Source organism: Dermacentor andersoni, chromosome 4 (assembly GCF_023375885.2).
Source record: "Dermacentor andersoni chromosome 4, qqDerAnde1_hic_scaffold, whole genome shotgun sequence".
Lineage (NCBI taxonomy): Eukaryota > Metazoa > Arthropoda > Arachnida > Ixodida > Ixodidae > Dermacentor > Dermacentor andersoni.
This window is the reverse complement of record NC_092817.1, coordinates 95,011,456-95,038,637: the sequence shown is the minus strand read 5'-3', so window position 1 is coordinate 95,038,637 and position 27,182 is coordinate 95,011,456. Positions and strand designations below refer to the sequence as shown.

Genomic DNA, 27,182 nt, shown 5'->3' with positions numbered 1-27,182 from the left:
TCAGGTTTCCATTGTCACATGCCTGCAATCTCAATGATGGTTCGACTGGGAGCGGGAGCGTTCTCTTCAATGACCGGCCTTCATCTGTTGCATTTGAGGCCATTCTCTTTCACGTGGGCTACTTGGATGTGGGCTACTCGAAGATACTCCGGAAAATACGGCAAAAGATTGTGGGTGCCGCATCAGACCGAAGCGCGGGCTTTCCACGCTTTGTAGATACTTCCACAGGCAACTCTGTCTCAGTGCCAAAAAATGACAATCAAGTGTACAGTGCCCTGTATCTACCTTTTGAACCTTGCTAATGGAAATGACAAATGAAACTTCAGAGTACTAGAAGTTACAGCTTGAGTGATATTGTGAAGAAACATTTAAAAGAACTCGGAAGCAATATTTTTATAAATTGTTTGAGAAGTAACTAGTGTACGTAATGCGGCCTTGACTGGCTGCCCGGATGATCTAGTTTTTTTCTCGCAATTTGCCTGGATGGTTTCGTTTGAGTGCCCGCGCACCGGAAAACGGCTCTGGCTCCAAGTCACTTGAAGGTCGGCGACAACGGGAACTAAAAGCATTTCATGCTTAAAAACCGACAAGTCGCAGACTTCTGGCTATTGTTTCGTCTACAGAAACCCACTGGACTTCTCGTTTTGTGCCTTGCATTCTCAAAGGCACAAAACCTCCCAGGAAAGGGACTTAATTGTGCACCAGCCTCACCAGCCATTGCACCATAACATTCACAGTTCCTTCCCAACTTGCAAGCAAAGGTCACAATAGCATCTTTAGGAGAAAATCGCAGAGGCCATTCATGAGGGGTAGGTTTTTCGTGCTGTACCTTAGCATAAGACACTCATTTAAATCTGGCAAGAGGGCTAAGTGGAGAAGTTTACACAGGTTTCCTCTTTTCCCAACTGTGATGCATCTTATCACGTCACTGACAAAGTTGCATGTTAGCTTATAGAGCTTTGCTAACTCACTTTTAAGGAATCAAAAGTTTTTCATCATCTATTTTTTTTAATGAACTGCCACTGTATCGATACTGTCCAGAAACGTCTCTCCTCCCACATGGCACAAAGTGACGAACTCAGCATGAATGCCATAGTGGTAAAAAGCTCATACACATTGCAGTACACATTTTTGATCTGGCAATGTGCACAGTGTTTCATAGAGGTGTTTCGAATACTAGCACCACCTGCAAAAACATGGCCAGAACAGTAAACACAGCGCTCCCACCATTGCCCTGTCAGCTTGTGTGATTCAACAAGCTCTGCCTTGTGTGCTTTAATAGAGGTATTACTAACATACCTGCCTCCCAACAACCATTGAAAACCACTTTGAAACACGTGGGAAACTGCGATCACAGTACTGCCACTTTAACACTTTAAACATCATAGGAAGCTGGCAGGGATGGTCGATTAATTTTTTTTATTCTATTAATGATTAATCATTTATTGTATTAGCCTTTAATTGATTCATTGCTTTCGATGCAGGGTTTTTCATCAATTAATTGATAAACCAAAATTTTTGCCAGGCACTTTAAAAAGGTTGAAACACAGTTACCTACATTTTTAGACACCTATTTTAATGGTTGAGAGGTGGAACCATGTTAGAAATACGACAAGTGTATTAGCCCCGAGATCTTTGAGTGGTGCCCTCTCGTGTGTCACGTCAGAGGAGGACTGCAATACTGTGCCGCACACGCGCTTGCTACATGAAGGCAATTTGGCGCTGTTGGCTGACCTGCTCTGCTCAAGATCTTGAAATGCGAGTTTGCAGGTTTGTAGAACAGTACATACAACATGTTACAAGACACTATTGACTGTGAAATTGAGAGGAGTTGCTGTCATCACCTCGTTTAGTGTCGATTGCTGGTGGTGTCGTCTGCTTAGTCATCATTGTGTAGACCTGTGCGTATGGCGTTGGTTTCTCAACACTGCCGTTCATTTGTGGCGGCACACTCATAATGATTTGTCGACCCATTTTCAACGATGAACTGCAGCACTTAGCCTTTAGCTACTGCATCTGCACTGTAATACTGTGTTTGTCTGTCCAACGCGTGCGCATATTCAGTCACCCTCTCCTCTGGCCACAGACATTCCAATTTTGATGCTGCCCAGCGTGTTGAGCATATCACGAAAGATCTTTAACGCCATTCTCAGAAAACGAAGTGGTCACTGCTGTTCATTAATGAATATACTGTTTTCGCACCACTGACTTGAAAGTGTGGTCTGGAACATCTGATAGAAGGGCAGACAAAATTAGTGGGCAACACAAAGTTATCTAGCCATGTGTTGCTGTGCTGAACTTTGTAAGCAATGAGAAATAGCACCTAAAGAGGCAACAACCTTTGCTTAGATCACTGTTTTCAATATACTTTGTTCTGTAAAGGCGTCATATACGTTTAAAGCAATGAAGGTTTAGTAAACAAGAAACAAGACAAGTGCAGACTGGCTAGTAGCTGACCAAATAAGTTGCTGGAGCACTAAACACATTAGGAACAAAAAAGGGGGGGGGGTTAGGGCAGGGGGAGGAAGGGTAAACGTACACAGGCACAATAATATGTTCACAGGCGTTCCTGCATTCTTCTTTTTTTATAACAATATATTTATTTTTATGCTAATGAAGTGACGTCTTCCGAGTGGTCTCCAGCAGTCTCAAAGTGCATTGAACAGAGATAGTCCTATGCCAACCTAACAAACAATATTTTTGTATTTGAAAGTGGTAATGAGATTTACCTGCAAGAAAATAGTGTAAAGCATGCCTGATGATTGCAAAACATGATAGTGTGTGGTGCAACTAATGTTCGAGATAAAACACTTGTCAGTGAATAAAATTAGATTTTTCTGATCAGAAAAAGCTTTGTACATGCAACACCAAGTAACTAGAATTGTGAGTGAAATTTAAAATTCATACTCAACTACAATGCCACTTATCCTGGTGTTAACAGTGCAAAACGTAGACGAGACACGAGACGAGAAGACGACACCACAAGCGCTGGCTTTCAACAATGTTTATTTGAAAGAAACACGGCTTCTTATACCATTTGCCACATGTGTCGCAGTCACGTGATTGCATGTCATGTGAAACACGCATTTTTTTTTCTTGCACTCAAGATAGTGGTTGTACGTGCAAAAGCTCAAGTTATTTTTTTGTCAGTAACAAGGACGGTGTGCTAATGCATTGGTCACGAAGTCTGGAAATCTCGGCTGCCTCAATTATCTCCCGAACCAGGAGGTCATTGTGTTTTTTTTTTTCAGCACTTCACAGCATCTGAATTCTGCAGCGCAAGCTTTAGAGGGGCAATACCTGACATGGATATCTAGATTCCTGTTAGCCTGCTCAACGCTAAGTTTATGTTCCTTTAGTCTTTCGTTTGTGCATCTTGAAGTTTGCCCTATATACTTTTTTCCACATTTCAAAGGTATTGAATGCAGCATGGCTTCTGTGCAATCCACAAAACGGTTCTGGTGATTTATTGTGCACCCTTGCTGCTTTATCGGCTCTTCTGCATTGACGCGTCAGCAGAGGCTTTTGAGTTTTTTCGGGGCAGTAAGCATTACATTAACTTCAGAATGCCTGCAGGGTTTCAAATGGTGGGTTCCTGGAACTCCTTTCTGTATATTTGAAGTCCACTCGTGTTATGTGGGAGGAGAATGTGTACCTCCAGAAACGTGGCGTCTGTATGGGGTTATGTATTGCGTCAGCACTTAGTGATTTGTATCTTGCCCAGAAAGATAGATTACTTGAGAATGCCCTAACCAGAACAAGCGTCCGGAAAGTCTTTTGTTATGTTGATGATTACTTAGTTCTCTGTGATGGCTGTGGCACGAATTCAGATGACGCAGTTTTGGAGGCAGTAACGTGCTTTAGTCATGTGCTTCATCCGCTTTCTGTTACCCACGAGGTCCCCACGCAAGGGTCTTTGAGATTCCTTGATCTCAGACTCGAGCTCTCCAGGAGGAAGGTCTGCTGGGCCTATGAACCCAGAGGCAACAAGGCATGGCCCATAGCAGTAGCAGGACTAGCAGAGCACAGCACGAAGGAGAATTAATTGTCAACTCGAATATGGCAAATCAGTTCTGTGGAATTCTGCAAGGTGGAGGAAGGTTCATGAAATTGACATGTATGTATGTAGCATGTATGTATGTATGTAAATGTATGTAAATGTATGTATGTAAATGCATGTATGTAGCACAAAGCTACAAAGAAAGTCTATGTGGGTTTTCTTTGTAGCTTCGTGCTACATGCGGATGGATGTCAATTTTTTTTTTTTCATGATGGAACTTGTTATTCAATATCTCTTTCATCTACTATATCTGCCTGAAAGCATAGTGACCTACTTTGACATGGTATCATGGTGTCTTCTGATCATGTGTCTCGTCAGGTTAGGGTTTCGCGTAAATGACATGGAGCAAACAGCGCAGCGGTATGGTCGCTCACCTGTATGGATGCGCAGGTGTTGAACCAAATGGGCCTTTTGCGAAAAGCTGAGAGGACATGAAGGGCACTGAAATGGCCTCTCGCCTGAGTGAATGCGAAGGTGATCCTTCAGTTTGCACAGCTGCGTGAATTTTTGAGGGCACAAATGACATTCATATGGACGCTCGTCTGTGTGAAGCCTGTTGTGTGCTTTCAGATCACGCAGTCTTTCAGTCTTATAGTCACAGATGCGACAGCGATGGACGTGTGCCTGCTGCAACTTCTCACCCTCTGCAGTTTCTAGACAAGTGGGATGCCTCAATGCTGCAAAAGTAAGACAGGTTATTGGAGTAAAACTTTTCATTTCATACAAAACTGCACTTAAAAAATGCCAACAAAATGAGAGAACATGGTTGATGATGAACAGTGCTAATGATGAGCTGCTTCTTTATTCATGAAGTTTTGACAATGATTTCAGGGGAGACTGAACAAAGCATGGCTGGCTAAACATTTTCATATGCTCAATATCATTATGTGTGAGTCTTCAACATTCAATGGCAAGGCTTCAGAAATCTGAACATTTATTTACCAATAAAATTTTTTTAATTGAAAAAAATAGTAAATTGAGAGTAAATGCATGGTGTGTTGTGTTAGAAACTGCTGCCACTACAGCCAAATATGATAGCCCATACATTTACTAATATTTTGATTACAACCTTTATACTTGAACATAGAAGTATACATGTAGTAAACATTGCAACAAAAAATGTATGCTACTGTCACTTATCAGTTACTTAGAATATACATACATACGTGTGTTACACAATAATTTGTTAAAATTATCACTTTATAATTGTCAAAATCATTTGAAGCCTGAAGGACAAAGTTGTAGTATAGTGTCGCCCCCTGTCAGATCTCTGTGTCATCGTACATGTATGTTTTGTAGTTGTTTAGCTAGATGGCGCACCCCCCTTCTGTCATGTGACAAGCTTGGACCAATCGGGAGGTGTCATCTAGCGTGTAAAGCCTTTATAAGTAATAAACGGCCGCGGGTCGGTCGAGTCTTCGTTCCGGTTTTCATCGGGAGCAGTTAGCTCCGTGTCTCCTTCACTGCGCCGGCGCTAGCCGCGCGTTCGCCCGTCGGGGCCCCCCGCTTGCCTGCCGCTGCCGACACAACAAAAGTCTAGGCATATCCATGTGCTAACCATCATTCCCATGCTGGCGGAACTGCCATGCATGCGGCTCACACAGACACTGGTGCCACAGTTCACCCTAGTAATTTTTATGGGAAACACTGTGCACTGCAGGCTGAATTGGCTTTTCCCAGAGAACTCCAATTACCCCTGTCCTGTGCTAGCCGATTCCAAGTTGTGCTTGCAAATTTCCTAACTTCGTCACACCACCTAATTCTCTTCTGTACTCATCTGCGCTTCTCTTGCCTTGGCATCCATTCTGTAACTCTAATAGATCACCATTATCTGCCCAACGCATTACATGGCCTGCCCAGCTCCACTGCTTCCTCTTAATGTCAACTAGAATATTTCACTGTCCCTTAACCCCTTAAGTGCTGACGTGCACTCTCTAGTGCCGATGCCAATTTAACTTGTCATGCACCTTTTTCAATGTTTTTTCTGACTGTTTGTGTCATTCTTGGTATAATATTTTTTAGAAAATGCTCAGATCTAAAGAAATATATGCACTTCTCACAATATTTTTCATATTCATCACTGCAGCTAAGGGGTTAACGTTATGCATAAAATATTTTGTTTAATGCCTTGTTATGCGGTCCTTAGCTTCATCTAAGTTTCAATGTTAACCTGCAAGTTCCTGCCCCATATGTTAGTAAATGCCAATAGAATGGAATGGTTGTACACTTTTATTTTTAAGGGTAGTGGCAAGCTGCCAGTCATTATAGACAATTTTCGATTTTTCGGACTTCCTAGGGGCCGTGAAAACGTCCAAGTCGGGCAGTCGGGAAAAAAAAATGAATGCATGCCATTTACTGCCCCCAATGACTCAAATCGCCACAGGCACGTCCGAAATAGCTCTGACGGCCTACCAGTACACTTATTAGGCCTATTGGTGCTCGTACTGTGGCAGGAGACGGCGGGTTCACGCGTGTATATTTAAGGAATACGTGTCCTGTGACAATTGCTCCTTCCCATTCTTGGTATGCTTTACCGCAATACTTTTCATATGCTTCACCGTTTACCATTCCTGTATTGAGGCGAAGCTGACTTTCGAAAACCGGCATTGTTCAACGCATTGCGCTTTCCGAGCTTCGAAGCCATTGGAGAGAATTACAAAGGCGGTGTAAGCGCCATTGCTGACAGCGGCGAATTATTTTAATTAAAAACATGGCACTGAACAGCAAGAAGCTTGGTAGCGAACGTCAAAGCAGATGTGCCTAGCGTTGCCGCGGTGGTGGCTACGGCTACCCGCTAGCGGATCGGCGTGCGAGAGCGCCTGTTCGAAACGGCCAGATAATCAAAATGACGGCAATGGTGGCTTCGATAACGCCGTTTCGAACCTGCGGTCATGGCAGAAAGCCCGGAAAATTGGACGGCGAATGGTTTTGCATCCGAAATTTCAGACGTTCTTATACATCGTGGCGGTGCCGCAAATGCGTCCGAATTATCGGGCATGTCCGAAAAATCGAGCGTCCAGAAAATCGGTCGTTGCCCATTTGGTAATGCCTGCTGCTGTATGCGCTCCAACGTATTTTATTTTTCTCCAAGTTTCCTTCTCATTATCTGAGCCACATGTGAATAACTGGCCTAGATGTCTGTTTTCTCTCACCGAATTTAGAGGCTGATTGCAAATCACGAATTGTCATTCTCCTACTAGGTATTGAACTGTTGGCTATCCTGCTGTTGCACTTTGTTGGCTAAGATCCTCAATCATTTGTTGCAAGTAATTTCCATCATTGGCCGAACAGGGCAATGTCATCTTCAAACCACAGGTTGAACAGTTTTTGCCTTTGATCCTCACTCCTAATGCTTCCTAGTATGATTGTTCAAATACTTCCTCTATGCATACAACAAACAGCATTAGAGAGATTGCTTAATTATTTTTCTCCTCACCTGACCCATTTCATGATCAGTATTTTTCTGCTTTTTTGTGAATTAAGGTAGCAATGAGGTCTTCATAGATATATTTGCTAAGTTATTCATGTATACTTCCTGACTCCAGAACTGCTGATATCTCTGGTGAATCAAATGCCTTTTGATATTCTATGAAAGCCATAAAAAAAGGTTGGTTGTACTCTGCAGATTTTTCAATTACCTGGTTGACGACATGAATGTGATCAGTTGTAGAATACCCCTTCCTGAAGTCAGCCTCATGTGATGCCCTGATCCTAATGGAATTTTCTAGTACTCCATACAACATCTAAATAGGTAACCGGGATTATAGTGCTCATGTGCTTTTTGATTTCATCTGAGAGGCTCACTACTGTTTAGAACAAACATGGAATGTAATGAACAATGTATTAAAGTTGTAAAATGTTTAACTAAGCCAGAAATTAATGTATAGAACAAGCACCTTCAACAACCTGCTGAGAACTGTGTCAAATAGCAGATTTCAACCCAGCTCTCTCTCTCTCTCTCTCTCTCATTCTCAACGAGCACTCGAGGTACAAGTCCTGTGGCCACATGTGACACTCGAAAAATTTTCTGTGTGATTCGCTGGCACTAAGTCCATAACATATTTATCTCATATGAGACTTCATCAGTTCTTTTCCAATGTTGATAACATGCAGAAATTAGGCAATGTTTTCATAAGTTCAGATTGCTGAAGGCATCAGGGCATGGCTTTCCTTTGAGTGACATTGCAATATGAAGAAAATGAGTAACAGTGCTGAACAGTGGGATGTGACAGACAAAGTGCTGTCTTGAGACATGTACCAACCAGCCCAAGTTAACAAGTTATTGAGTGACATCTCACCACTTTTCATCAGAGAAAATCACTCACAGACCTGAGCTTTACTCAAAGTGTTGCCCTTACAGCTTGCCGAAGGATGACAAGTGTTTTCAGTTTCAGTTCTGCCCAAAAGAAAACAGAACTTGACAAACACTCTGCTCTTTTGTACTCTGCCATCACAACATCTTCGCAAATGTTTGCACGAAATGTAAAGAACTGGTCAAAACAAATCTCTCCATCTGCCAAGAGCAATGCAAATTAGCACACTATGGCATAAATGTTCAAATTACCATAACCTAAATAGATATATGCATAAGTAGTGAGTTAAGAGCACATGATGGTAAATTATGGTTACTTTTGGGACCACCATCCTACATGATCTTCTGAAGGCAGTGTTGGCAGATCACCACTAACCTTGTTGTGCCTTCAATGAAGGAATACCACACGAACGTGGCTGCTGGAATGGACTTCAATCTCATTAGAATAAATGACTCTGCAACCTCCAACATAGCTGACTGCATCTACATCTTAACATGATGCAAATCATGCTGGATATCCTGTAAGTTGAATGAACAGTTCAGTTTATAACGACACATGGTAGCACTTGTGCACCCTTATGTACCAGAATACCATCCAGGTAACTGCGCATGTAGACATGCAAGATTTCTAGATCCAATTCTGTTTAATTCGTCAGGTGCACTTAGATGGCTAGCAACATATTCTGCTGTGGTATTGTGGTTCCATGTTTTCATGCTTAAATTTACTCAAGTGGCCTGAACTGCTGTCCCTTAAGACCACTCTTGTGTGAAAACCTCTGATGGCAGTAGTGGCAAATGAAGTGGCTTCTTACCCATGTGTTTACGCTTGTGTATGATGAGAGTGGACAGCCTGGCAGTTGCATATTCACAACAGTCACAATGGTTGAGACAACTCTCCTGCAACTCCTCCTGTAACTCCTTGGGCAACTCCTCTTTCAACTCCCCCTGCAATTCCTCCTGCTTGACTGTTGCTGGGAATTCGTGGTACCTCCCTGTGACAGAAGCATAAAAAGTAATTGGCTTAACCAACTGTGCATCATTTTGTTTAAAAAAAAGTGAAGAAAAAGCCTACACAATTCTATAAGGCTCACTCTGAATCTATTACAAATAAGGAAGATTTACAGATGTATCAAGAAAATGAAATTTCTGTTTGCTAGAAGCATGGATGATAAGAAGACATAGCTGATGTGATATTCTTCTGTTAAGTCACACTGGTTAAATTGAGATACCAAGATGAAGTAAAATTTGGCTCTCACTGCACAGTAAACTTGTGCAGCACCACAGTCAGTGCTATTCATCTGCTTCCTTTAAATTAGTCTAGCTGCACTCCTCCTCTATGCCTTGCCTTGCTTAGTTTACTTAAGATTGGCAAACACTGTCTTTTTTTTCTTTCTAAAGCATTGGCTTTTAAAATATTTAAAAAGCCTTCCATTTTGGTACTACAAATACGCCTGTAATCAAATGCGTTTCTTCATCTTTTCCGTGTTCATTTTCACCCCTGCATGAGGACCTTCATCATGGGCGCATGCACAAATCACAAAACATAGCAGAGATGTCAAACACTGAGACATCATTTTTGTATACACTGTCCCCATAAGGAGCAAGGAAAGGAAGCTGGTTTCACTGGACTCCTAAAATATCTCCTATAACAAGAACAATGGGTATCAATAAAATGGGTATCTTTTGACATGCACGAGATAGTCTAGAGAGAACAGATGCTCCAGTACAGCCATGACCAAGAGTCCCATTCAGGTCCCCAGGTGGTCAGATTACATGCGGTAGCTAAGGCTTGTTTTTGCATGTGAATTGGCTTTGAGGGCAGATGTTTTATGGAGAATGTCTGCTACTGTAGCAACTCACAACATAAGATCAGCAAGCAACATGTGGCTAATTTCTGGGATTTATGGATGCAGAAACATATGTATTAATTTCGCTGTTCAGGGATTCTGGTAGTGGAGATGGGTGCAAGTGCATTTAGAGAAGAATCTTTTTCAGAATTGAACGAACAGGGCTGGCACATTCTGTACATGCTTGTGCAGTAACAGTTTGTGCAGTGCTGACATTGTGGTATGCTTGAGTGAAAATGCAATTTCATACACATATTACTAGAGAAATATACCCCACCAATGCCATAGTTGAGCAAATGAATCTCATCACACAGCTCAAAATTTAGATTGCTGATAAATATACATCATAACAACTGCAATGAATGGCAATAATAAATTAACTTACAAGTGCCATCATTAGACTCGTCCTGGAGCAAACAGAATAAAATGGCAATGATACAGAAAGGGGAGGATGAGAGAGAGAGAATAAGTTTGTTTAAGAACAATTACAAAAAGGATTAAATGTTATAACTGCAAACAATAAAATAAAAACAAGAATTAACAGTGCATTCATTAAGCACAGTACCTTATACAGTGCTCTGAAAGAAACAATCTGAATTCTTAATGGTGACTAAACATTCAACTGCTGTAAAGAAATGCTTATACACAAGAAGAGTATGAAAGAGCTCAAACGGAATAATAACGAAAGAACTATGAGAACAAACGTATGTACTAAACACTAGAAGACAAAAATACATGAGCCCAACAGGAAATGATTACGCCACATTGCACCAAACAAATCATGTACCAAACAATGAGAACAGTATAAGTCCCTCAGACACAGAAAAATTTACAATGTTACTGCCCGTAACAAAGATTAAGTCTGCATATCCCAAATGTGCTGCACAGTAGGGATGTAAACTTAACATTCTCCATCAACCAGTGACATACATGTACTAGAAAGCAAAAGAAAGGAACAAAAGTTTTGTCAACAATGAACTTCTCAGGCCAGCATCAAGGCAAAACACTAGTACATGCATAGCTTTCTTCAAAAAGAGAAAGCCACTGAGTTCACTATGGCAGCTGAATACAAGAAGTCTTATCTGCCTCCTGTTGAACTGACATCACTCAATGCACCACAGGGCGATATGAATACCAGTCGTCATACGTTAGTGCTTTCAAGAATGTACAATTACTCAGGACAAAGCAAAACTTATGCTCTTATTGGTCTCATTTCTTTCGGAAAAGAATATACATACCCTTCTTTATGTAACAGTGCACAGTTTGACACAGAAGTGGTCCATATGGATGAATATTTTACTGCATACACAAGTATTTCAAAGGTGTGGGTGATGGCTGAGCATTTCTAATTTCTTCTGTCTTCACATGGGCAAACATCACATAAACATGGCAGCTTTAATTGCCTCCAAACTCTTTACAAGTATCATTCCCCTCACCTTCAGTATAGACGGCCAAAGCTATGAGTCTTAGCACAATGGAAATTATCAATTCAGAATCTGGTTATTGAACTTTGTGTGCCTACAACACTGGTAACCTATTTTGCAGTAGCAGTGTCATGTTGTGTGACCATGTATCTCATCAAAGAAAAAAAGAAAGAGCTTGGCACAAATGATTTGGAGCAGACAGTGCAATGGTATGATCACTCACCTGTATGGATATGCATGTGTGTGTTCAGGCGAGACATTTGTGAGAAGCTCTGAGGGCATCAAAACGGCCACTTGCTTAAGTGAGTGCTCAAGTGTTGTGTCAGATTGTATTTTTACGTGAAGCACTGGGGGTGTAAGTGGCATTCAAACGGCCGCTCTCCAGTGTGGACTCTCGGGTATAGTTTTCGCTTCGACGGATACTCAGCTTCATAGTCACAGTGATGACTATGGTGAAGGCATCCCTAGTGCGATTGCCCACCCTCGTTAGTTGCTGGACAGCTAAAATGCCTTGATGCTGCACAAGGAAAACAAGACATATAATCATAATGTGAGAAAAAAGGACAATTAAGAGCACTTTTTAGGGTTTCTTGTGACAACATAAGATTTATGAGCAATTGTCTCATGAACTATTTCAGGCATTCTTTTACTTTCCCCCATATTATTCATATATTTAAAATAGATTCACGGCTTACAAAGGAGATTGCACATTAAAACACAACACTTCTAAGGTATTGAGACAAGACATCCACTTTCATTGAATTATGATTAATTTCTTATTTTTTTGTACATCCTGCTTTGCTTTTAAAGGTAGAATTCAAATGACGCTCAGTTAGATGAAAATTTTTCTCCACACAAATATTTTGGGAATGTAATTCTTCTGACTCAATAAATGCCACAAGTTTTGTTTAATAATCAGAAACGGTAGAGTTTTCAGATGGTGTGTATAGCGCTTTTTCATAAACCCTTATATGACCCCTTTTCATAAACTTGCACACATGTGAGGCTGTATGTTGCCTCTAGGTTCTAGAGCCTGCATTTATTGGAGCTTTCTGATGCGAAGGTATCAAATGGCTCAATAAGCAAAAAAGTCGGCGGCGTCTGTAGCAGTGAAATGGCACCTAAATTCCCACTGACTGTGATGCCACGTCATGAGCACGCCTTGAAGAAGCAGAGCGGGCAAATCGGAGCACCTGCTGTGGCGATAGCAAGCCAGCTGTTGCATGAGGGAAGAGGGCATAACCGCGAAGCCACATCGAATGCCAACATAGTAATGACGATGCTGGAATTAAAATCACAGAGTGAAAATGGTGGAACGATGACAATGGCATGACAATGAAGGAATGATCACAATGCAATGAAGGCAATAAAATAATGACAGTACAACAACGTGTTTGTGCTGGACTTCAAGCCTGTGCTTACATACATCACCTGCCACCCCTGGCTGTCTCAGTTTGTCCTAGTGCCAGTTTGCACTATGTACCAGTACTGGCTAATCATGCAAGACAGCAGCCAGCACCCACAAAGTAAGGGGAAGAAGCAAAGAAAGCTACACTTTTAAAACGCAGGCTATGTACAGATTTTGTTATTCATAAACTCGCCTATGAAAGACTGGTGTAAGTGCAATTTGGGAAGAATCTTTTCGAGAAGTGAAAAACAGGATTGGCCCATTCTCTGGCCACTTACACAGTAATATTTCGTGCAGTATAGGCATTATTGTTCCACAAAATTTTCCAAAGTATGGGTAGCGGATCATACCATCTGGCAATGACAGCTGCTCTAATTTGCACATCTGTGGTGGAGTTATTTTCATTTGTAGCGTTGAAGTAGTAGTAACTCTAACAAAATGGTGCTGGTTCATACGATAGCACAGCATTCCTACCACTGGGACTGGCACATAACTGCTTGTAGAATAATGTCTTTGTACAGTGGAGATAGCGATGCATGCTTCAGTCAAAATGCAATGTTGTTCACATATACCAAGGAAAATATGCCACACCAGTGCCTGCAGAATTGCCAGTACCTTAACTGCACCAATGTGAGAATGAACCAACCACATGGAAATGAACAATTGGCTTAAAATTAAAACTGTTGATGAATATCTATAACAACAAGTGCATTGAATGGCAATAATAAATGAAATTTCAGGTGTCATGACTCAACTTACTTTAAAGCATTCAACAGAACACATGGCTAACGATAATGAAATACTACATTGTATAAGTGTCAATATACATTCTATAAATATCAACAAGAATAAACAATGCACATACACTAACCCCCAATCCACCAGCAATACATCCAAAAAGCGCGCACACACGCGCGCGCGAGCACACGCACACACACACACGCACACACATGCACACACACACGCGCGCGCACACACACACACACACACACACACACACACACACACACACACACAGCAGGTTTGTGTAACGATGAAGAATCAAGGTTTAAATTTCCAGTACTGCAGCTTTGTTCTGAGCAGTCCTGTAAAGAATTTCCATTGTTTAATATCAAAGCACCCACTTTAAAGTGTTAACCACCTATGAATCATGACAGGGAATCCAATTCAAGCAATCTGAATTTCGTGTCACTGTTTGTTCTCTCGGGATGCCTGGAAAACAAGTGTTTATTGCTTGCATAAGATTGTAATAACCCATGTGTACACAGTAAGCTTTTCTTGCACAACTTACACAATGTGACAACAATTTCCATTGAATATCAAGCCGGTGCTTAAGTTTTCCGAATTGTATGGATTTTAAATCACACCTGAAAATAAGAAGAAAACAAGTATTGAGTAACAACCTTCAAAGCTTGTGCTTAAATGAGGAATGTTAAGTGTTTGTTTCACAATGCCCTAAGCATTACCCCATAGCACACTTGTGCTAGGCAATGTTGAGTTGAAAATAATTGCTTTGAGTAGGGTATGCAGTGCTGGTACAAGTAATTCTTGGTATTATGGTGATGAATTATCACCTGCGCTATTTGTTGCGAAATTCTCAGAGTGATAAATTTCTGGTCATAATAAGTGCACCACAGACGCAGCGCTTGTTGCTAAGTTATTTTCTGCAACATACTTCAACAACACATGGCACAAATCTGTGCTTCACATCTACAACATACCACAATGCCCAGTAGTCATTATGTCTGCATACTGTAGTCGGATTTTACTGTATCATTATTCTTGCTCATTTTTATTGTTTGAGTAGTATTAATCTGTCGTTATTAGTTTTGCCATGCATAGATGTGATTAAGGGGGCCCTGTGACACAAACTAAGCATGTCGCTTTCATCGCTTCTTCTAGTACTGTGGGATGTGCCAACACCGTAGCGGCAGCAGAAACGCAGAAAGCAAAGTTCAGTCAAAGCCCATGATAGCAAAACCTGCGATAATGAAATCCCACGACAATGAAATATTTTCATATCCCCGGCGAACGCCCATAGGATTCAACGTATTTCATACCGTTCGACAACAAATTGTCACTTTACTACAATCTCACATCAACAAAATTTGCCAGAATGTAACCTTGTATATTACCTACTTGCACAAGGCTAGCAGGCTTCAAAACGTGCTCAAATGCAATTGCTTTGTGTTAAAATTGCATAAAATACCACCACATTACACTTTTGTGGGCACTGCCATTTCTGCTTACAAAAACAACCACGCACCAAAAGCGATCATGTGCGCTGGAAACAAGTCATGGCTGCCATCTTGTTTGTTGATTGCCCGTTTGAAGCAGCACGCATGTTGCTACCGACATGTGACGACTGTGTTTGCACACCTAGTGCAGTGTCTAATGTGCACCTCGGAGAGAAAAATGCAGCAAAAACAAGGAAATGCACGTCCTACTGACGTGGAATTGTTTAAGGTGCTTGAAATAACAGTCGCAGCATGGCATGCCACACACTGGGCCGTGATTGAGCGATCGTCCAGGAATATGCATCTCTTGCTTCAAGAACACTAGTTTTGGTGTCACCCAACAGGCATTGCATGTGGATTCGGTGCCGGACATAGATCTGCACAAAGGGGCCATAATCTCGATCGACTGCCTTTGTGTATACGAGATAGGATCACTTTCACGCTCAGCACTGGACGCATCGGCGCCTACGGGCGACAGCATGCGCTGGAGAAATGTTGCTGCATGCATGGAGCGCTGTTGCTCTGCATATGGTGCCTAATTATGACAAATCTCGCAAAAATGAATCTCGGAAAGCAATTGGCCAAGAATACTGCTCTATGGCAGTGCTGCTAGTGCTTATCGACGCATGCGGCGCACTTTGTACTGCCGGCAATGTGGTTCTATATCCTCGAACAAGCTTGCCAAAGTAGGCCAATGGAATTTCACCAGTAAATTTTCGTTCTGCGATGCATTACCTATCTGTGCTATCTCATTTCGCAACAACGAAATTATCACGAAAGCGAATTCTTTCGCATTCCCCGTTGATTTTGTTATTGCGAGGTTCAGCTGTATCTATAATTTGACGGGAGAAATTGCCTCCCGCTCCAACCACAGCTACCCACAACAATGATTTTTGGCAGCAGAAGTGATGCATGGTACATATGACACTGACGCCAGTGGCTTGCATTTCGAGTGGCTTGATATGCCAAGCCACAGGTAACATTCATATGGCCCCAGCTAAGTCACACCATTACACGCTTAAATAAATAAAAAATCAGAGGTCACCTAATCAATTCTTATGAGTTGTTAATGATTTGAGTTATGAACTCCTTGTGGGCAAGCGAGTGCGTTGAGATGCTTGCCGCATTTTGATTTGGTCTTACTGAGGCGCAGCCAGAATGCAGGTGAGAGCTTGCGTGGACAAGGAATTCGCGGATAGCAAAAGCTACCAAGAGCAAGAGAGAGAGAGAGTGATGTGGTATTGCGAAGATACCCTCTACCCTCATGCAACACCTGATGCGCTACCACTGCAGCAGGCATCTCCTTTCACCAGCTCTGCTTTGTCAAGGTGCAGCTCGTGATGTGGCATGGCAGCCAATGGCAATGCGAGTTTAGGCGCCATTTTGCTGCTGCAGAGGACTGCAGTCAATGGGCCATTTGACGCTTTCGCATCAAAACATGCTTTATGCTTTATCAAACACAAACAGATTTCTGTTTTTGAATAACATATTTTGGAAAGAATTACAACCTGACATTAGGCATGCTGTGCGATAGTTTGTACCATAGACCTTTGAAATGAGAGTGCTCTGAGCACTGCCACTATGTCCTTTGGGCTGTGATAATTGTGTATGAAAACCCATGCAAAAGTATTGCAGACGCTGTCTTTGTATGATCTGCATGATCTGCAATAAATCTGCATGATAATTTGTTTTCACGGTCTGACTTACAAAAATTGGAAACTAGAAGCCAGCCACATATTTTGTATATTTCACATTATTTTACACTCAGTACTTATTAATAAAAATTGAAAATTATTACTTTCATTCATGTTCCTTGAGGTGCTTCTTCGAAGTTACACATTTTAATTCGAAAAGACTGTCTGAACAATTATTACTGCTTTATGTCCATTCAAAACACCAGTGATCAGGGTATAATTTTCTGTATCACATTATAATTAAATTATGACTATTCCATCTTGAATTAAGATGTTAAAGTGGAAAAGCATCCTATATGAGCACATTTCTAGCGTTAAGAGAGGAGTTATGCTTAAGAAATACATAAACAGTACACAATGAAGAAACAGACTATGCTAATTTCGCAAGAAGTGTATACCAGACATGATATCTCACAGTGCAAGAGCTAGGTTATAACTCAATATCAGAAGTGTTCTTAGTTCACTGTGGAGTAAGCAAGTAACAGTGCATCACAGTCATACTCGTACAACACCAAAGAATACAATGAAACAATCTATATTTTAACACATATAATAGGCTCTGTGTGAGGGATTCATCTAGCATTGTTTGCAATATTAAAAAGGTCACTGGGCTCATGGTGCTTACTTGTCCAAATTTACCCAAACAGATTAATACAGCTAAGCACAAACACTAGGAGTGAAGCAAAGCTGTGATTCATAGAGTTTGTACATGTAAAAAATACATCGTGCATATCGATTTTGTTGTTCTGGAACTCTCCCATGAGAGACAGGCAGAAGTACAATTTTGGGAAGAATCTTTTTGCAAGCTAAAGGACAGGACTCGCCACCTGTGGCAGATATTTCCTCAACATTTTTTGCAGCACATGCTTTAGTCAAAACATACTTTAATACAAATATACCAGACCACCAGGGGCGTAGATGGGGTGGGGGGGGCTTATGGGGCTTCAGCCCCCCCCCCCTCCCCGAAATTTTTTCGTGCTTTCATGCACCGCCGACCAAAACAATCCCCGGCGCCGGAAATCATTCTGGATTTTGTCTAGAATGTATTTTTCATGCTCCAAAAGACATTTCAGCGCAAACATTGCGAACTTGAACTCGATTTCACGGCAATGCCCATGCACCGGGAGTCGCATAACACAAGGGGCCCCATCCAACCACAAAGTTCCAAGGGCGTTTTGATGGCTAACGGGCTCGTCACGGCATCTCGCGGAAGCCACGGAATCTACGGAGCGCATGGATTTGAATTCCGAAACTTTATGTGTATAAAGTTCTCATGAACTTTTGATGCAAAAGATGCATTGACATTTCCAACGTCGTGCTTTAGTTTTTCAATTCCGGAACATTGTGGGTTTAATGGTACAAACATTTGACGCCAAAGGTGTATTAACTTTTCTACAGTTATACATCGGACCATACAACGAGACAAGCCAAATCAACACACTATCAGACAAGTTGACAAAGCACGCAGCGGGGTATGATGAGACGAAGCTTTGTGATGGTTCATTTGTGCCGCCATGTCAAGACACTAAAGCCAGCAAAGGTAACTACGTTCTTATTTATTTTTCTACTTTGAATTTTATTCACCAGGACACATAGAGCCTCTTCAAGTTTCTTGTTCTTGCTGCCTGCGGGCTGCCAGAGCCAGCCAGAGTGCACACGTTTTTTCTCGTGTTGCCATGTACACCGCACGGTGCACTTCGGCGCGTTCGTTTTTCTCTGGCCGAGTGGATTTTCACCTGGCAGAGTTTTGGTCGCTTTCTGGCTAGCATACAAGAAAAAGAAACAATGGTCACTCACCGCCATCACTGTGGGGTATCGACGGACTGCAACATGTTGGCTTGAGCGCAACTTCTCCGGAAAGTCTTATCTCGCCGGTGTAGGATCGATACCTGCCAGTATGCGTATGGTTCTGTGTGAACCAAGTGTCTCACGTTTTCTTTGATATTCCTTCGGGAGCCACATTAGGTGCCCAAACTAGGCATTCGATTGTGGCCAACATGCTTTTCTTTGTGTTCTTCCATTTCAGTGCCCCAGCCTCACAAAAGAAAAAAAATATGAAGACATTCTTGCAGCGCAGGGAATTGTCGCACGGTGAAAGTTCGATTCTCCTTCTTCTTTTGCAGAAAGTAATGGGCCACGGTATGCTTCATTTGCCGGATACTCTTATTATATTATTTTGATAGCAATTATATGGATACTCCAGACGCATTTCTACTGTCGCCATCGCCCTCATGTCTTGCATAATGTCCCAAGGGCAATAACATCGTGACCACGTGCCGCACGCTGTATGTGTGAGTGAAAGCGTAGCGTGGGGGGGGGGGGCATGGGTGAGCCAACGATGGTGGCTCAGTCTTGTGTGCGCAAGGAAGAACAGCGCACACAAGTGCCACCTTCCGCTGCGCGCGATACTACAGGGGGAGCGGAAAGAGAGAGAGAGGGGGGGGCTTAGCATTCTGTGATTGCGCAACATGTTTATTTGCCTTGTTTGACACATTATATAGTGACTTTTTCTTAGATACATAGATTTATTGGAGACTTATACCTATAGCTAAACATCCTGTTGCAAGGTTTGGTGTACACGTGCAGTGAAATTTGTTCCCAGTGACGTTTTTTTGCCCTTTATCAAGCTGTATCTTCGCATTTCTAATGTACAAGGGCGAGTCAAATGAAAGTGAGCCAATCCACCCAGCGCAATAATGGTTCTGTTCATTATTTGCGAGGCATGCGCTTAGCACACAGACATCTCTCATTCACAAAAATGACATGCAGGTGTGAGTATAAATGTTCTTTAATGCTCTCATACACAGGGTTGAACGTGGTTGTGTGACATAGTGGAAGCTCCAAAAGTTGAACAGCGTGGTGTCGTGAGGTTTTTGACAGCTGAAGGTGTTTCCCAAAAAGAAATTAGTTGCCACATGGCTGCCATGTACGTTGAACATTGCATTTCACTGGCCATTGTAAAGGGTTGGAGGAAACAGTTCAAAGGACGTGAAATTTGCAAAGACGATCTAAGACCGGGCCAAAGGCACCGTGCAATCACCTCCAACACAATTGCAAAGCTTGAGGAGCTGATTAGACAAGAATGGAGGATAAGTATTGATGAACTGGCAGAGCGTGTGAACATCAGTCGCAGTACAGTTCACACCATAATTCATGAATATCTCGGTTATCAGCTCTTGTGTGCACAAGTGATGCCCAAGATTTTGAACCACCGTTAGAAGACGGAGAGGTTCGGCACTGCCTTGACTCATCTGACCCGATATCACAATGAGGGCGACAACTTGTCTGCAATTGTGACCGAGGAGGAATCGTGGTTGCTGCTACTACGAGCCTGAAAAAAGACGGCAAAGCTTACCGTGGAAACATTCGAATTCAGCACGTCATTCACGTCGGATCATTGTGCATGACACGGAGAACAACACATTGCACGCTTTCGGGAACAACCAGTAAATACCGTGCACCACTTGCTGAGTAATTTGTCTTGTATAACAGTCCTTCGCGAAGACAAAAGAGACCACTGGCCTTGAAACTGCAGACATCTGCGAACAGGGGGTCCAAACATGAGTCATTGGGCTGCTCCCGCTGGAAAATGGTGGCATCAGGAAATGTGTGAGAAAGAGCAGCAAAGCTGGTGTCGAGATTGTCCACGTTATCCTCCATTGTGGACAGAGGAAGGCAAGAAAGGCAATCAGCGTTGGCATGACGTCTTCCACTTTTGTACGAAACAATGAAGTCAAATTCTTGGAGCCGTAAAGCCCAGCGTGCTAGATGACAGGAGGGATCACGAAGGGTAACAAGCCAACATAAGGAATGGTGGTCGGGTACAATGGTGAATGGGCATCTGTAGAGATAGCAACGAAACTTCTGAATAGAATATACAGCCGCTAAGCATTCTTGCTCTGTCACTGTAATTTCGTTTAGCCTTGTTGAGAGAATGGCTCGCATAGGCAACCACGTACTCTTCATTATTATGGCGCTGCACAAGCACTCCTCCTATGCCAATTCTGCTGGCGACACTGTGCACTTCAGTAGGAGCAAACGGATCGAAATGACGAAGAATGGGTTCTGATGTCAGCAGAAACTTGAGTTCAGAGAATTCTGCGTCGCATTCAAGTGCCCACTCATATGGACTGTCTTTCCCGCTCAAACCATCGCCCGAATTGGCCCGAACCGTTAAAAGTAGGAGCATAATGCCAGGAAGTTGGGGAATTCTTTTAGTGTCTGAGGTGGCTTAGAGGCACTGACTGCTTCTGTTTTCCGAGGGTCTGGCCTGACACCATCTTTGTCAACCAGGTGGCCAAGGACTAATGCTTGCCATTCGCCAAACCGGCACTTCTTAGAATCTTGCCTTTTTGACACAGTCTAAAACTAGACTTAAATGGGCATTTCGAAAAGGCTCTTCGAAAATATGTCTGAAAATGACGTGACCTAGATAGCACAAACATACCTCCCATTTCAGACCACGGATAATCGAGTCCACAAATCTTTCAAAAGTAGCGGCAGCATTGCGGAGCCCAAATGGCATAACATCAAATTGACACAGTCCATCGGGCGTCACGAATGCAGTCTTCTCCTTGTCAGCAGGGTGCATGGGGATCTGCCAATACCCAGGTCGTAGATCTAATGAAGAAAAGTAGGAAGCTGAATGCAGGCAGTCGATGACATCGTCTATTTGAGGCAATGGATATACATCTTTTTTTTTTTGGTGAGGGTGTTTAATCATCTATAATTAACACAAAACCTCCAAGAACAGTCATTCTTCTTAACCAAAATGACAGGTGCTGCCCAAGGGCTGCACGATTCTTCAATAGTGCCCTTCTGCAGCATATCTTGAACTTGTTCAGCAATAACTTTCTGCTCCGATGACGACACTTGGTAAGGTTTTTACTGGACTGGATGAGCAGAGCTTGTATCGATCCTGTGCTGAGCTCGAGAACAGAGTAAAGATGGTCGCTTCTCCTTTTCACACAAGTCAAACAAAGAAGCGTGTCTTTCCAATAGCTCAACCAATTTTTATTGCTCGTGTTACCGTAGGTTCTTACTAACCATGCTCAGAATCTGCAACTCGCAGGAACAACTGCATTCACAAAAGGTCAAGCGTTTTGAGCTTTTTCTATGTTAACGGCTGCGATAGAATTTCTGATGGCACCATCAATGACAGCTAGCTTCATTCCTCGAGGAAGTATAACAGGCATTGGCGAGCAGTTAAGTGCCCACAAAAACATGTTGCTCGCGCGGGAAGGCAGCACTCATGAAGCCACCATCTTTCTTGTCTCACCCGTGCACACTTTCACTCGCACCTACAGCACAAAGTGCCCGGGGCGCGATAGGATGTTATCACACTTGGACTTTATACGGAACATGATGCAGCTCCCCTTTAGTAGTCGCTCTTGTCGCGCCGTACACGATTTGGAAGGTGCGTTTGCAAGCAGCTGCTTGTAATTAAATCATTTGACCCCCTGCGTCCTTGCAAGTTTCCATTTGTTGTCTTGGCATTCCTTTGCTGCGGAAGCAAAATTTATTTAATTTCTTTATATTGAAATCACACAAAAAGACACTTCGTTATATTGAGGTTCTAATTACATGGTGTTCTATGGACAAGAGGATCTGAAAAGTTAAATACTTCGTTATATCGAGGTTTAACTGTGTTAACCGAGACATACTTCAAGTGTTGTATTCTGTGTATATGTAGACAGAATAGATATTTCGCATGAATGTAAAGTGTCCTTATAGTATTCTAGAACGATAGATAGCTGGACTAGCTGCTTCATCATTAAAAAGTATACAGCATTCCTGTGTTGTTTGATCTTACTCCTTTCCTGTTAAAGATGTTTTTCAATCATGTTCATTTCGTGTCCTGCCAGTCTCTAGAATGCTGAAATTCGTGACAGGATGAGCTATTTGATTAGTTCTCTTTGCAATGTCTAAATTTGTCACTGGGTATACAGTGTTCAAGGGTTCACACGTTCAATTTCATAGAAACAAGTTTATTACTGCCGTGGTACAAGCACAGTAAGCAATGCACAGCTAGTGTTCTAAATTTATTGACATAAAACATGCTGTCATCTGATACTGCTGTTTACGAAGTTTGCTATCACAGAATGGCACAAGTGCAATTCGGGAACCTTTCTGATAATTCAAAAACAGGACTGATAGGTTACTCTAGCTGCTGGTAAAGTAACGTTTTGTGCAGTATAGACACCTTTGCGTGCTTCAATCAAAATGCAATTTTATACAAGCATTACTCGAAGAGTCCAGGGCTCATGCTGCCTTGAAGGACAAATATGTATATGCAACAGTTTCCAAGGAATTTCAAGGACCAGACTCTAAATCTTCAGGGACCATGTTTTGCCAAGTTATTACATAAAAAGGGATTATGAACATAGAAATTAAGGTTTCATGTATCTAGAAAGACAAAATATTCAACTGTGGCCAACTCACAATAAGTTCTCTAGAAAAATCTGGAGCTTAACAGTGAACGTTCCTTTCAGCTTTGCCTGCTTACTACTAAGGATTAAAAAAAGCTTGGTACATGATGTGCTCTTCTTCAAGAGGTCAAAGAAGACCTAGTACATGCTGACTGACCTCTTTCCAAACAACTTCAACACGAACTTGCATTTCCAGTGTACATAGGGTCACTTTGATCGTGACATTTATTGCATTTGATGGTCACATTCATTGAAAATAATACTAAGCGTACCACATTGTGTTAAACCAGATACAGCAAGAATGCAAAATAAACAAGATGACTCATTAGCACCTGTGTTTGCACAAATTAATACCTATAAGTACAGTTTCTTTTTCCACGACAGCGTCAGAATAGCATTCATTATCACAATAGATTTTCACTTCCAGTTGCTTTGCAAGAAACCTAGAGGATTACTTCATCAGTGTTTAGTCTGGTAATCTATTTTACTGTTTTTTATATTGTCATTGAATTGGATGCTTTCTTTTCTTGGCATCGCCCAAAACGTTTAGATTTAATCTCTGATGTTTTAAAGGTATCACACTGTTCTTATGTTTTGATTGATTAATTGTTCATTTTCCCCTTCTACTCGGACCAAAGTGTTGGTCTCCATTATATATAAAATAAATAAATAAAAAAAGATAGCAAAGGTGTCACAGAAGATTTCCGAGTATTGTCTACTGCTATAAATTTCTGTCACTCAGGCTACAAGGATACTGCTCCCCAAGTGTTTGAGAGCCATCATATGTGAATTATGAACATCACACACACCACTTACTACACAACCATCGAATGTGGATTGGTGCTGGGCACTGCAAATATTTTCACATTGGCATTGGGTAAAATACATTCTGGTGTATTCAGTGGAGTGGTGCAATTTACTACATTTACTACAGGAAATACACCTACATAGCTGATGACCAACTTCATGGCATCGTGGTGCTGTGATTCCATATGTTCACTCAAGTGACTGGCACACACAAAGGACTTAGAGCGGCAGTGGTATGATAACTTGCCCGTGTGACTGTGCAAGTGCCTCTCGAGTTGGTGGCTAGTCAGAAAAGTCTGAGAGCACAAGGAGCACTGCTATGGCTACTCACCTTAGTGAATGCGCAAATGATCATTCAGGCTACCTCTTTTTTGAGAAGTTCTGATGTTACAAATGGCATTGAAATGGCCTCTCACCTGTGTGCATGCGCAGGTGCTTCTTCAGAGTGAACCTACGTGAGAATCTCAGAGGGCACGAAGGGCACTTAAATGGCCGCTCGCCTGTGTGTATGCGTAGGTGTTCCTTAAGGGATTCCTTTCGCGAGAAGCTCTGCGGGCATGAAGTGCAGTGAAATGGTTTCTCGCCTGTGTGGATGCGTAGGTGTTTCTTGAGTGTGTCTTGTCGCGAGAAACTCTGAGGGCACAAGTGGCACAGAAGTGGGCCCGCAGTTGTGTGGAGCCTGACATGTGCTTTCAGACATAACAGTTCTCCAGTTTCATAGTCACAGAAGTCACATCGGAGACGGCATCTCTGCTGCGACTTGTCATGCTCGGTAGTTGTTGGTGAGGTAGAACTCCCCAATCCTGCACCAAGAAAACAAACTACACTTAGGAAAGGAAAAAATCAGAATAACACGATGCTAGTGCTAATCATGAGCCTTTTTTTCATGCAGTAGTTCTTTAGGTTGATCTGGTTGACCTTTCTGATTTGCTCAATATTCTTATATGTGTGATTGCTTAAGGACCAAGTTTGTGAAATGTGAACATACTTTCCTAAAAAAGGGGGGAGGGGTTGCACCGATAAAATTTATTGAAACGAGAGAAGGTAGAGTGCAGTGCTTGCATGTGCCTTTGCTTCGGTCAAACAAAATATTTAATGCTATATGTAAAACTTTCACGATAAATCATTATAGTGAACAAAATGCTTTCATGATATCTTTGACAACAATCAAATAAAAACAATACACATTCTACAGTGCAGGCAGACCGACAGGGACATGGAAAGGATCATTAGACAGAGCATACCACTGTGTGCTGTCCAATGTACTTTTGCCCCTGTCATTCTGTCTGTACTGCCACAAAGAAGATGCCATACCAATAAGCCCATATATATACCTTCCCTTATTGCTGAAAAATTTGTCACTGTCAGATATTTAGGGTATTTTCTTTCTAAATGTAAGACATGGAGCACAGACATCTCTACCCCATCTTCACCAGCACCTATTCACACCAGTAACAAGTGCAATACAATTGAAGGTGCCATTGTCAAAACAGTAGAACAACAAACCCTCTGGTGTTCTCAGTGGAATGCCAAAATAGCCACTCTCCTGGACAAGTACAATCTCCTCAACCACATAGTTGTTCAAAAAGGTCACCCCTTTGCACTAACCACACAAACACAAGTCTCCCCGTTCCCCCTTTCTTTCTTTGTTTCCAAACAAATGCATTACCATACAGTTTCTGAGGCGACAAGAAGCACACTTGCACAATGTGTTGAATTAGGACCAGATGTCCTTGGTTGAGCATGCTAAGTCATTACACATTTTTCATGGTTTTATGCTGGTAATTCGTCACCTAAGCTATTTACTACATACATAATGCCTAGAATACCCAGAAGTGCTCAATGATCAATGTGTCTGCATAGTATGGCCAGGTTCTGCTTCGGCATTTCCTTTTGTTTATTTTCATCGTCTAAGTTGTTTTAATTAGTCACTCTTTGTTTACCAAGCATGCAAGACATCAATAACCCATAAACAAAAACATAGATTGATAGTGAACACGCGTAGTGCCTGTGTTGTGTTCTTCCTTCAGTCCTCATCTTTTGCGCTGTGCAAACATGTCAATATTGAATCACCAACTTGCCCAAGCTTCCACATTACCAAGAATAATATGACATAACCTTCGCAACAAAGTAAACAAAGTATGTCATTTCACATTGCAATAGCTAGCTTAAGTTGGAATAAGAAATGCGCTCCATGAATGCGCTCCATGAATGTGCTCCACAGTCATTTCCATTGTAGACAATACAACTAACAATGGGCCATAGCACACCATTGCTCTGACCACACAAAAGAATACAACAAATGTTGCAGAGCATAAAAATAAATTATGTAATTAATCGGCTAGTACTCCATCCAAAACCTAAATGGGCCACTAAGCTTACAAGTTCTCATGTGCTCACATGTTTAATTTTATCCAATCATGTGCATTGTTGCATGGTATAAATATAATGAGTCAAGCAGAATGAAATAAGAACATATCTCATAACACTAGGCTCAAAACTTGAATTCCTGATGAATATTTCACAACAGTGCATTATACAGCAAAAATAAATGGGATTTCCAGCTCCATCCCTAAACTGAGGTTTTAGCATCCAACACAATAAAATGTTAATGACACCAAAAGATGATCATATGCCATTAGTGCATGCATTAGCATATCAACAAGAATTAACAATGCAGATTTCAAAAACCGCAATTTACTTAGTTTTCACTGTGTGGAGACACTGTGTGCATTGAATTATTAATCAAGGTCAAGCTGTAAAGGAACATTTATGAACTAGAAGACAATAAAAAAGCTCAAACAATATATAATCAAGAAAAATAGCTCCATAAGGAATAGAAGCACTGGAACCTAGAGGGAACAAAGCGCAGACCTAACAGAGGAAGATAACATTCCATCATGCACCATAGAAGGTACTGAGGAATGGAATTTCAATTCATATATTCATACCAGTCTAGCTTACC

General features: G+C 41.8%; 1 long non-coding RNA gene across 2 annotated transcripts; it reads right to left on the bottom strand.

Annotated features, from left to right (window-relative positions):
• Positions 1-4,179: 4,179 nt before the first annotated feature.
• Positions 4,180-24,890, bottom strand: LOC126536522 (uncharacterized). Of its 2 annotated transcripts, none has more exons than XR_011893880.1 (3): positions 24,802-24,890; positions 9,185-9,364; positions 4,180-4,737 (listed from the first exon to the last, which is right to left on the bottom strand). It is a non-coding gene; the product is annotated as an uncharacterized lncRNA (long non-coding RNA). The 2 variants fall into 2 exon arrangements; XR_011893881.1 differs by lacking the exon at positions 24,802-24,890 and adding an exon at positions 10,605-12,544.
• Positions 24,891-27,182: the final 2,292 nt, after the last annotated feature.